This window comes from Choloepus didactylus, chromosome 5 (assembly GCF_015220235.1).
Source record: "Choloepus didactylus isolate mChoDid1 chromosome 5, mChoDid1.pri, whole genome shotgun sequence".
Lineage (NCBI taxonomy): Eukaryota > Metazoa > Chordata > Mammalia > Pilosa > Megalonychidae > Choloepus > Choloepus didactylus.
The window spans coordinates 159,070,830-159,083,540 of NC_051311.1; the positions used below are offsets into that span (position 1 = coordinate 159,070,830).

Consider the following 12,711-nt stretch of genomic DNA (forward strand, 5'->3'; position numbering starts at 1 on the left):
CCAACTCATCCCATAAGGCCTAATATTCTACTTCTATCAGTCTAGTAGGTGTTTTTTTTGAAAGGCCTTTTTCTCGCTCATCTTCTTTCTTGCTAATGTTCTATATTTTGCTTAAAATGTTCTTCTCTATCCTCTCTTTGCCAGGCTGAAAAATTCTACTTATTCTTAGGGCATGAAGTCTTCCCTGTTCCCATCAGGCAGAGTTAGTCCATTTGCCCCTCCCCTGGTTTCCCCATACTGGCATGTTAATTATGTACTGAGTTTTGGTGCTTACCAAATTGTTATAAAGTTACGTGCCTGTTCTTCTAATCCTTATTGTGAATTCCATGAAGATGAGAGCATTTTAAATCATCTTCCTTTCCTTAGACTGAATTTAGCCTTTTTTACATGGCTTCCTTGAATGTTGGGGTTTCCAGACCTAGGGCACCCTCCAGTCCTCTATTTCCTTCATGACACTCCCCAACTGATCGCCTGGACAGTGGCTTGCTTCAACTTGCGTGTTCATAAGACTAGATGCAGCGAAGTCAGGAGGTGCTGAACCATTTCTTGACTTCCTAGACATTCTGGGAGTGTCTCTATTTAAAATTTTCATGTTATTTTACAAGAATCAAATGGCCCCTTTATCTCTGTCACAGGGTGAACAGACGTTCTGACTTGTCCAGGACCTTCCCAGTTTTAGCTCTGACAGTCCCACATCCCAGGAAATCCCTTAGTCCTTGGGCTAACTGAGACTATTATTCACCCTAATTTAGACTGCAGGTTTGCCCATTGCAGGGGCTCTACTCTTTCATCTTTTTATCTCTGTAAGTAGTGTGGTACTGGAGCAGAGGAAATGCTCAGTAAACCTTTGCTGAATGAATAAATGAATGAATGGATTAATTGCAAAAGGCTGAATATCAGCAAGGAAACAAACAAACAAACAAGCAAGATTCAAACTGCTTATTAAATGGAGGCTTTCCCCACAGCCCCCGTGGAACAGCTGAAACTGAGGCCTTAACCTAGTAGCATGTATTTCAGTGCTAATCACTTGATGGTAATTTATGATTCCCAGGGAAGGGAGAACACTGATGCTGAGTAAGCTGCGTACTTTTTTATCTGTTGCATTTCAAGTAGGAAGCAGAGAACAGAAGGAGGAGGCTCTGAGGACACAGGCTAAATGTGCTTCTAACTATTAAGTTGGCTGTGTTATTCACTTCTGGACTTGATATTGATTTCATTTATTTTACTCCCAGATTTGTGGCAATATAATTTCAACAGAAAGTTTACTATTCAGCAATGGTCCTTGTAACTGTAAAAAACTCTATTTCATTGCCAATTTTTCCAGCCTCCTAGTTTGGAGCTATGGATCTGATGACACAGTATGTTACAAGAAGGGGTTGAAAATGATTCTGTATAATTCTTGGACTCATTTGCACACCAGGGTTTTATTTCAAGCACTTGCCAGAATGAAAAAATAAAATCTACTTGTGCTTATTCTGTGCAAGGAACTTTCTGTGGCCAAATCTTCTACTCACAAAACCAAAGTTAAAGGGCTCCTGGATTAGGTTGGGTTTGGGGTTGGAGACACCTGGGTCCACTGTGGGGAGAGCTTGAAACATGGAGAAAGGACTCAGAAGGCAACGTGGGGAAGCACACATCAGAGCCATGTAAGCCATCCAGGGAAGTAAAGAAACTGAAGGGGGCTTGACAAAGAGAGAGAGAATGTAGACATGAGGTGACAGGAAAGATGCTAGGGAAACTCTGTGCAAGGAAAGAGGTTTGGAACGGAGAATTGGAAGCAGAATCTGGAGATGTTCCCTAATCTGAAAGAGAGGATGCAGAGAAGCCCTTTTAATTCCTGGGCAGGAAGGGAACCGATAAGGGCCAGCCTCACCTCCCTGATCAGTAGTCCACTGCACCGCTGGGAGAGATCCGGTCCTTAAAAACGTCAGTCTGAAGCGGTGCAGAGAAGCCCTGCTCAGTGGCAGCCAGAGGAATCAAGTCCTGTCCCACCTCCTTCTGCAAATGATTTCATTCCATCAAGCCTCAGTTTCATTACCTATAATACTAGGCTGAGAATCATGCTGTGCAGGCACAGTTTTTGAGGTAATTAAATGAAGTGTTTTGTGTAGTCCATGAAGCAGAAACTTGGTGATAGTTATGTACTGTCACTCATTCAAGAATCCCTTTTGATAATGTCATTCATTCAAGAATCTCTTTTGATAATGTCTATGAGTTGAAAGCACACAGTGAGGCAAGGACATGCAATGCCTAGTAACATGCACTGTGTGCCTACAAGGAGCTCTGCAAAACTGGGGAAGTTCCCTGCTATGAACGAGCTTGCAATCTAGGAGTCACAGTAACAAAAATATATGGGTGACTGTAATAAAAGATGATAGCCAGAAGTACAGCTAAAATGCCATTGACATTCAAATAAGGGAGAGAGTTTTCTCTCACCTGGAAAACCATGGAAAAGTCCGTGGGGGTGTCTGGAGAGGGGACATCGGGGCCACTGGTTCTTAACCTGGCTGTGAGTCACGTACGGAACGTTGAGAAGTTAAAGAAGCCTGGCCTCACCTCGGGTCTGATGACTCCAGTGGGCAGAGTCCTGTGCCGTGAACCAGACTCCCTGGGTGGCTCTGCTGCTCTTTCAGGAGCCAACCAGCAGTTTGGCATACGGAGGAGAAGATCAAGGGCAGTCCAGGCAGAGGCATACGCAAGAGCTGAGGTGGGCAGTTAAAGGGTATCCACAGCAAATGGCCAGTGGTTTGTTTTGGGCACATGCAACTCATAATGAAATGCAAATAGGAGGCTGTACTGCAACCAGCTCTGTGGGCTGTGCAAACGGGTTTGAGCAACTGTCAATGGATTTGGAGAAGACACACACTGTTAGATGTAAACTTAGGAAAGAGTCACCTTGGGAGCAGAAAATACACGTTTAGAGACCATGGAAATGTTCCAAGTGAGAAATGAAGATGGCTTTTGTAAGTGGTGGCTATGGGATTGGGGGCAGGAATTAGACATCCCTGTGAAGAGGTAGTTGGGGCTATTACTTGTTCTTCTATTATTCTTCTAACAAACACTGGTTGTGCCTCGTCTAAGTGAATCTCTGTGCTAGGGGCTGGGGCTAGAGTGGCAGTGGAGAAGATATACCTGCTGCCTCTGTAGAGTTTACGCTACACATTAGTTTGCTATTGGGGTTGTAACAAATTACCACAAACTTATTACCTTACAGTTCTGGAGGCCGGAAGTTTGACATGGGATTTATTAGACTACAATCAATGTGTTAGTAGGACTGCTTTCCTTCTGGAGGCCCTAGGAGAGAACCCATTTCCTTGACTTTTCCAGCACTTAGATTTCCACATTTCTTGGCTCCTGTTCTTTTCCTCCACCTTCAAAGCCAGCAATGGCCAGTCGAGCTTTTGTCTCCTCTCATGGCTCTGACACTCTGATGCTTTCATTTCCCTCTTCCACATTTAAAGGACTTTTGGAATTACACTGAGCCTTCCCGGAGAATCCCAGGATAACCCCCTTGTCTGAAAGGCAGCCAGTTAGCAGCCTAACCTTAATTTCACCTGCAACTTTAGACTCCATTGTCAGCTAACAAAACACAGTACAGCTTCCAGGGATTAGGAGGTGGGCATCTTTGAGGGACAACTATTCTGCCAACCACACACTACAGTGAGGGGCGACAGATAAACAGGTAAATAAGCATACATTCTTGGGTATATAGGTGTTTGTACATATACATAATTTCAAACTGAGGAATGTGCACTGGAAGTAGTTTGACTGTCAATAGTTTTCTTTTTTTCTTTTTTATGAACCTATATCAGGATAATAATGATTATAAACCTGACTTAGTGGAGACAAAAAAGAGCTATGGTAAAAGCAAGAGCTAGAAAATAGAGAGAGAAATTTTGAGACCTTTTAACATAGAATTAAACATGGAAAATGCATTATTGTAGTGCTCCTCCCAGAAATGTGGAGTGAACACCACTCAGCTATGGATGGCTGGAGAACGAACTTTGCTTCCTTGGAGGAGTAGGAGGAGGAGGAGGAGGGGGAGGAGGGGATAATGTAGAGCAAGGCTGTCCCCCAAGTCACCCCTTCAGATCTTGCCAGATGGTGGAGAAGAAGGAGACCAAACCAAATCTTGAGCACCTCATGTTTCCTCCACCACTTGGGGTTCCTGCCTTGGAATGGTGAAGGGATCTGTAGAGCAGCTTAATTGATATTGAGTGTGACAGAAACAAAAGGCTTGCAACAGACTTCGCTGGGTGTGGAGTTTGCAGTCTTCTAGGCCAATGGATCTCAAACTTTAGGGTCCATCAGAATCACCTATAACACTCTTGTTAAAACAGATTGCTGGGACCCACTCACAGCATTTCTGATTTGATACGTCTGGGGTGGGCACAAGAATTTGCTTTTGTGGTAAGTTCTCAGGGGGTGCTGGTTCAGGAGTTCTGAGCACCACACTGCTCTAGGGGTCGGCCGCTGTCCACATTAACAGAACAAAAGTGAATCAGCTGTGGGAAGCTTATAGCAAAATGATCCTGCAGTAGCATTTCTAGATGTCTTTGCCCTTCCTGTGCTAGGTAAAAAAACAGAATGCCCGTGTCCACCTACAGGGGCTGAGAATACAGGTGGACTAGCCAAGCTTGGGGTTAGGGTTAGGATGACCCTGCAGGCAGAGAGTGTGCGAAAGATACTGCAGGCAGGAACTTCTATAACAGGCACTGTTTGAGTAAGGGAGGAGGAATCTAAGTGATAGAATATTTCAACTAAAGAGAATAAGATTTAGCTAAGAAGAGTGTTTTAATTTTATAAGTTAACCTAGGCTTTGTGGTTGGTACTAAAATGTATTTTGCTTTATCTATTTATCTATCTATCTATTTATCTATTTTTCACAAGTAGCCAGTGGAAGATTATGTGAAAAATGGATTATAAATTAAATTTAAAAATCATTATTTTCTCTGCATGTAGTTTGAGCATGGTGCTGTAAATTTGGGATCTTACTACTTTTGCTCACGTGTTAATCATTAGACTGTAAGTCCTTTGAAGACAGGGACTTTGTCTATCATGGTCACCTTGATTTCTCAAGCCATGATTAGCACAGAGAAAGTGCTCAAAAGATATCTGATAAATTGATAAAGAAAGAGAGGAAAGATCAAAGTGGGATGGAAATGGTCACAATGGCATGAAGAGATATAAAGAAATAGCTCACAGCCATTTCTAATGTATTTTAAGTTACATAGAAATGGTTATATTGTTGTGTTCAGAGTAAAAACCAGAATTCAGTATATTTCCAATATGCAGAGGGAAACTACTCTGAGAAAATCACATCAAATGAACAGTTACTCTGGGAGGTGGGTGCATGGGTCATGTTTATTTCTCTCTTTATGCTTTTCTGCTTTTACTAAATTCACCTATTTAATGTTGGCACAGGCTCTTGGGTGAAAAACGCTATGCAAGTGCACACAAACATTGGCCAATGTGCCCCCATTAAAGAAGCATTATTGTAAATGGAAGTTAATGCTTTAAGGAATGTAACCGGGAGAACTGCAATGATCGGAGCTCTGGGGCAGGAGGAATGTAATTTAAAGGTCCGAGCAAACCATGACTGCATAATGCAAGCTAATGCCAGCGATGGCAAGTAAAAGGGTTACAAGTGTTCTAGCCAACTCAAACGCCTCGGCCTCCTGCAGCCCCCACCACATCCAGGATGTAGGAAGATGACAGCAAAAGGTGGATGTTTAGAGAAATAGGGGGGAAGATTGCCTCGCCAAAAGTCATCATCTTTTAATATCAAACACAGCAGAGGTATTCTCTATACACTGAATGCAGAGGAAACAAAAATGGAAACACTTCAAGGACATTATCTTGCTCTCCTCCCTTTTATCACATGGGTTGTAGGCAAGTCAGGTATAGATATAGATAGATATAGATAAAGAGATAGAGATATAGAGATATACATATATAGATACAGAGACCTAGAAAATGCTATAGATCTATATCTAGACATGGATATAGATATAAATATAGATATAGACAATACAGATATCAATGATGCAAATACAGATATAGATACACATACAAGTATAGATATAGTTACAGATATAGATATAGATGATATAGATACAGATACACATATAGATATAGACACATATAGAGATATGGCTGTAGATCTAGAGATCCTATAGCCTGACCTCTATACGTTTCTGCAGCCTCCTCTCCCTCCTTATTCCTCACGCTTTATGCCTCAGCTCTTCCAGATCCTTCACTGCTTTGTGAGTACACAATGTTGCTTCCCCTTGCCTTTTCTAATGATATTTCCTCTGTTTTCTCTTCCTCTGCCAGGCTGGCTTCCTCAAGAGTTAGCCCAGGAGTCACGCTTTTAGGAAAAATTTCCTATATCCTTAGGGCAGATGGATTAGTGTCCCTCTGCAATGCCCTGGACCCTCTGTGTACTTTTTTTTTTTTTTTTTTTTTTCTGCCTTGGGGTTGACCACTCAGGAAGATACTTGCTTTTATTATTAGGAGAGGTTTGGAGGGAAGCAGAAGAGCATGATAACGAATTTCTCAAACCGGGATCCACAATTTCTCTAGCAGATGCTTAGTTTACACCTGAGCACAGCCAAGAGCTTTTAGGGCCCAATGTGGGTTTGTATTTATAATCGAGTTGGTGCCAAGGAATATTTCTTTAGCCATCACAAGCTAATGGGAAAAGTACTGGGGTGAATTAATTCATAAATGATGTTCTTTCACCTCCTGGAGGCCAGATGGTACTGTGGCAAGCTGGACTGATGAAGTTTCATAGTAACTCAAAGGTAGAGAAATAGTGGTAGACATGAGTCACTGCAGACGTCTGGGCTCCCCGGTGCTCCAGGACTCAGATGCCCTGAGCAAGTCAGGAAGCTCCAAGCTCAGGACACAGGTAGTGATTTATTATTGGCAGAGCTGCATATCTTCTGCCTCATTTGCGTACTACTGCAAATTTAAATTCTGTTGGTTTGGTGGCTTGTGTGTAATTTGTAGATGTGTTGCATATTTTATTTGCCTACTGGCAAAAGGAATCTAAACTTAGGTTTATGTCTTTTAGACAGTTAACTTGACCGGAAGGGGACATGATATCCTCCAATAAAAGGGAAGTTTGAGAAATGAAGGTCTGGGTGTTAAGCTCGTGGAACCAACGTAGACTTTGGTTAAAATTCCTCCTTCTCTACTTACTCTATGGGTGACCTTAGGAAAATACGTGTTGAGGAATGAGTCATGTCCCACACAAAAGGCATGTTCAGGTCCTAAACTTAGTCCTGTGGGTGTGAGCCCATTTGTAAATAGCACCTTTGAAGATGGTATTAGCTAAGGTGTGCCCAAATTAAACGAGAGTGAGCTTTAATCCAGTATTGCTGATGCCCTTATAAGCAAAGGAAATTGGACACACAGAGAGAAGACACAATTGCTGCCAGAAGCTGGAAGTGAACAGAATCTGGGAGAGAAAGGAGAAGATTCCTCCATGTGCATTGCCAGGTGATGGAAAAGCCAAGGACCAAGGATCTTTGGCAGGCAGCAGTCAGCCCCAGAATGCCAGAGTTTTCGGGGAGGAAGCAGTGCCTTGCTCACACCTTGATTTTGGACTTCTAACCTCAAAACCATGAGCCAATAAATTCCCCTCGTTTAAGCCAAACCATTTTATGGTATTCATTTTAGCAGTTAGGAAACTAATACAAGTCCTTAAGCTTTTTAAGTCTCAGTGTCCTCATTTGTAAATGGGGATGTTAATACTTACTTTATATGGTTGTCATAGGGATTAAATGAGATAATCCATGTAATGTGTTTAGTACAATGCATCACACTTGGAATATGTTGAGTGTAAAAAAAGTTCGTTAAAATAAATTCCTTCTCTTCTCTGTAGTTTCTTGCAACTTGGCTTCCTATTGAAGGTTCAGACTCACCATGATGCCTGGGATGGTTTGAAGCAGTAATGTACCCTAGAAAATCATGTTCTTAAGTTTAACCCATTCCTGTGTGTGTGGACCCTTTGTAAGAAGGATCTATTGGTGAGTAGGAACTTAAGATGTGACCCACCTCATTCAGGATGGGTCTTAATCCTCTTACTGGAATCCTCTATAAGAGGATGAAATTCAGAGAGAGACAGAGACAAAGACACCAAAGCTGAGAGAGAAAGCCACAGAAACAGAGAGGAGGCACTGAAGCCAGAAGCTGGAAGCATCGAAACCTGGGAGAGAAGGAAGAAATCAGTAGATGTCGCCATGTGTCTTACCATGTGACAGAGGAGTCCAAGATCGCTGGCAGCCTGTCTTCAGGAAGAAGGTATCGTCTTGTTGATTCCTAGATTTCTACATTTTCATGGCTTCAGAACTGTAAGTTTGTAAACTAATAAATTCCCATTGTTAAAAGGCAGCCCTTTTCTGGTATATTGAATTTTGTCGGTTTTGGCAAACTAAAACAATGCCTCAGTAAATTGTGAATGAGGCAGAAAATATGTCAACGGCTCTGCCTTTCAACATTTGGGGCCTTTAATTAAAGCACCAGCCCTTCCCTGGAATATATAGCTGTTGACTCCTGGAACCCAAAATGGTTTTAGAAACTCCTCTGCTGCAAAGCAGATCTGTGTCCTTTTGTTCTATATAAATGATCTCTAGTTCCCCGACGTATCTTTAAATCATAACTTGAGTTAGTCCCATCCCCCACATCCATGCCCACTGTGTTGAAGCACAGACATTTGCCTGAATCCCCACGCCACATTTCTGGCCAGTTACTTTGCACATCCTCCAGGGCTACAGCATTCCAATGGCTCTGCTGCCTTCATTTGTTTTCACTTGCCTTCCTCATGGGGAGCTTAACTAACTTTGTCTTCATTCAGTGGACATGGATTTTGAAGGATGAACATCTCTTCATTGATCCTTTATTACTTCCTGATGCTTGGATCCCCTTTCCTGTTTGCCTCTTGCCACATGACATCTAACCTTGTTTAAACTTGGGTGCTCTGCCTGACGCACCCACCGGAAGCTTCTAAAGTATCCACTGAAACCGGAGCAGATGCCTTATCTGATATATAGCCTAATTCCAGGAGGGAATGTCTTGAGCCAGACACTGTTTTTTCCTGTCTCCTCACCTGACTAGCATAAAAGTGACTTACTTTAAAATCTTAAGACAGTAAAATTCGTTACAGATAAGAGTAGTGAGAGGATTCACAGAGGGTGAAGATCTTGGAAATGGTTATATTCATACAGGGTGGGATGCTGAGGCAGTTTCCCTTGTGACAGACTCATTATTAGCATGGACAACAGATAAAAATATGGGTGAAGATCTGAACAGGCATTTTTTTAAAAAGAAAAACAAAAACACATGTGTCCAATCAACCTATGGAGTTTTTTTTTTGACATCATCAGTACACAGAGACATGAAAATCAAGAACACAAGGAGACAGTATAAAATACCGAATCCTTTATTCAGTAGGCATATATGAAAAAGTCTTCAAATGTCAACTCTGGGGAAGACTCTGCCAGAGAGCATATGGAGGGCATAAAACAAACTCACTGCCTTACTTGTCAGCAGCCCTCTGGAGGAGGACAGGGGTTCTGAGGGGCAGGTGGGGCACAGCAAGGGGAGCCTGAGGTGTGGGGAGTGTTTGAGATGAGTGGGGACATCTGGCCCAGGTAGGACGGCATGGGCTTGGGGGCAGGGCTCCTGTCATGGGATGGAACAGAAGGTTCTGGACTGTCAGGACTGGACGCAGTAGCAGGGTCTAAGCAGTTATGAAGAAAGTGAATCTGGGAAAAGAGAGCACTAGTCAGAATGAGGCTGAACAGATGATAAATAGGGAGGGTTGAGGGTTGGGTCACGTGAGTGAGGAATGTTGGGGGCCAGGCTGGGTCTCAGAGGACATAGGAATGAAACAGAGTTCACAGAGAAGTGCAGACCCTGCCTCTGGAGCCCAAAACCAAGATCTAATACTGTCCTACCAGATGCTACTGTGTGATCTGCCTGAATTTATTAACCTCTGCGTCCCTACGTTTCCCTTTCTATAAGTTAAATAATATGCAATAACATAAAGATATATAATGTTCAATAAAATTTGTATTTTAAAAATGAATTATTGATAACATATAATATAATGCCATAGGAATTCCCTCATTGGGTTGCAGTGAGGATTAAAGGAGTTTGTACTTGAAAAGCAGTTACATGGTGCCTGAGCTATACAGAGGAAGTGTCAGATATTGTTATTTATAGAATTACTGTAAACGCTATATAAACCTTTTAAATATTGATTTTCCAACAGGTTTAGATCATGTGTCTACTGACAAAAGAGAATGTGTAGCTCCAGAGCAGACCCGTCGATATAATTTCCCAGGCTAGCAGCAGCCCCTTGCTCTTCTCTGTTTTCTCAGCATAAGGTTTGGGTAATCAACACTTGTGTTCAAATCCGAGCTCTATCATTTATTTGCTCTGTGATCTCTGACACGTTACTTAACCACTCTGAGTCTTAGTTTCCATCTTCAAAGCAGAAATAATACAATGTACTTCAAGATTTACTGTGAAGGTTAAACTACCTAACACGTCATCTTTGCTTTGCAAGGATGTGTGGAACTGTAAAAAATGACCATTCAAGCTGCAACTGTGCAAAGTGATCTTAATAATCAATGTGAAAATTCATGATTGGGGGGGGGGGGGACGTTTAAACATTTTTGTCAAAACATTAAAAATTCTCTTACTGTTGATTATAAATATATAAAGAAATAAACAGTAAAACTAATATTTGTTTAGTACACTGTAATTTAAAATATTAGAAACATTGAGAAATAAAGTGTTTAATTTCTTTTCAAAAATTTGTCAGGAGTGGTTCAAATAGTGCTTGCCTTATTCTCATAGTACAAACACATGATATAGAGTGAGCATCTGTACTCAGCCTTGGTGAATTGTCACACTCCTTTCTACATTTGAAATCAGTTTCCAAAATGTCCTGTGTGCTTTGATGCTGTGAAATATCACTGAGAGTTCCTTTAATGGGAAATCTTTGACTGACTTCTCTTCCTCTGTGACATCTTCATCCTTTTTGCCACTTTCCTCTTCTATGTTGATGTGTTTACTTTCTCTGAGTTTCTCTGGCTGCACATCCAGAGTCTCTTGAACAGTGAAAGTGTCAACATCCCTGCCATCAGCTATTTCTTTCACACTTTTATTTACGTTCTATCTGGATTTCACTTACAGCATTATTATTCTCATTTCTGGCTGCATTTCATCTTTGCAGGCCAGTTTTCTCTTTCCATGATTCATTTTTGTCTAATGTTGCCTTGGGTTTATCACGGGAGAAAGGAGGCAGCACAACCACAAGCACTGCTGTCTGTGTGTGACCTAATAACAGATGTGTGGCCACCAAACATGTATGGGCTTTGAGAGCAGTGACATGATTGGTTACTGACATTATGTGCATCTGTTATTTAGGCAGTAATTGGTGGACTGAAGAGCTAGCAGCTAAGTTTGTGCTTTATGCAATTACTCACAGTTAACATACCATGGCAACTGAAAGGAAAATGTGTTGTTGGAGGGACAGGTATTATTTAAATTGTGGTAACAAATTTGTGCATTTCAGAACTGTGCAAAAGGAGAACCACCTTTCTATGTTATTTGCTTTATCTTAGTACCAACCACATAGAAGATGCTCAGTGCTATTCAGTATTTCCTTTGGCCCTGAGTCCCCCAGGCACATGTCTGCCATTTCCATAATGTGGCCTTCATGTCAGGTGACGTTCCAGCTGCGTAATGTGTCATAGCATTCCTCAATGAGCATTGCTAACTTCCCCCAAGTGTGGTTTAGCTCCAAATGGAGTGCAGGGCCTCAAACAAGCCTCCACAGCCTGCTGTCTCAGGATATCCCTCCACTCACAACCCCAGCCGTCAATTTTAACTGGTTTGCTGCCCAACAACTAACTTCCGGCTTTCAGGTCTTGTCCCCCTGAGATGTGACACTATTCGAATGACTCACAAGGGGAACCTCTTGGCGAGTCAAACCTCAGTTCGACTCTGCTTGCTCTTCTCACTGCTCTCACACATTGAAGTTTCAAAGGATTTCCTTATTTATTGATATATTGATTTGTCGATTGTACTGAGTAATTGATTAATTCATTCATTTTCAAATATTTATCAAGCACCTGATATGTGTGGAGGACAATGCTAGTGTCTCTGTCATTTACAAACCCATCTCTGGGCAAGTTTCTTTACCTTTCTGTGGCTTCAAGTATGAAATGGGACAGTGACAGATCCTTCCCCCAAGAAGGGCATAAAGTTGAAGGAGGCAATGCTGGGGAGTGGTAAGCATGCTTCTGCTACACCAGGAGGTTCAGTAGGTATTAGATGTCCTCACTCTCACGTGGATGACGGTGTGGCCAGCTCCAGTCTGCCCTACCTTACATTCCTAGGTAAAGTCTCTTTTAGGATAGCCCGGGAGAATGGTGTTCAGCGCTGCCTGCACTGAACAACACTGAAACACAGACATCTGAATTTGAAGGAGACGTTTTAAAATGCAGTTGAAATCATCACTGAGTACCAATATTTCACCTGGAAAGAAAATTGAAGCATTCCTTTCTATGTTTTGCAGCAGGCAGAGACAGCTTCTCTTTGGCCTACTCCTTCCGGGCTTGCTGCCCTCGGAGTGGATCAATTTCCGTGGCAAATGAGGCACCAATCACTTGCTCCAGTGAAGGCAAAGAG

The 12,711-nt window shown here is 42.1% G+C and overlaps 1 pseudogene; it reads left to right on the top strand.

The window, feature by feature from the left end:
- Positions 1-6,826: 6,826 nt before the first annotated feature.
- LOC119535486 overlaps positions 6,827-12,711 on the top strand; it is a 51,153-nt pseudogene continuing 45,268 nt past the window's right edge.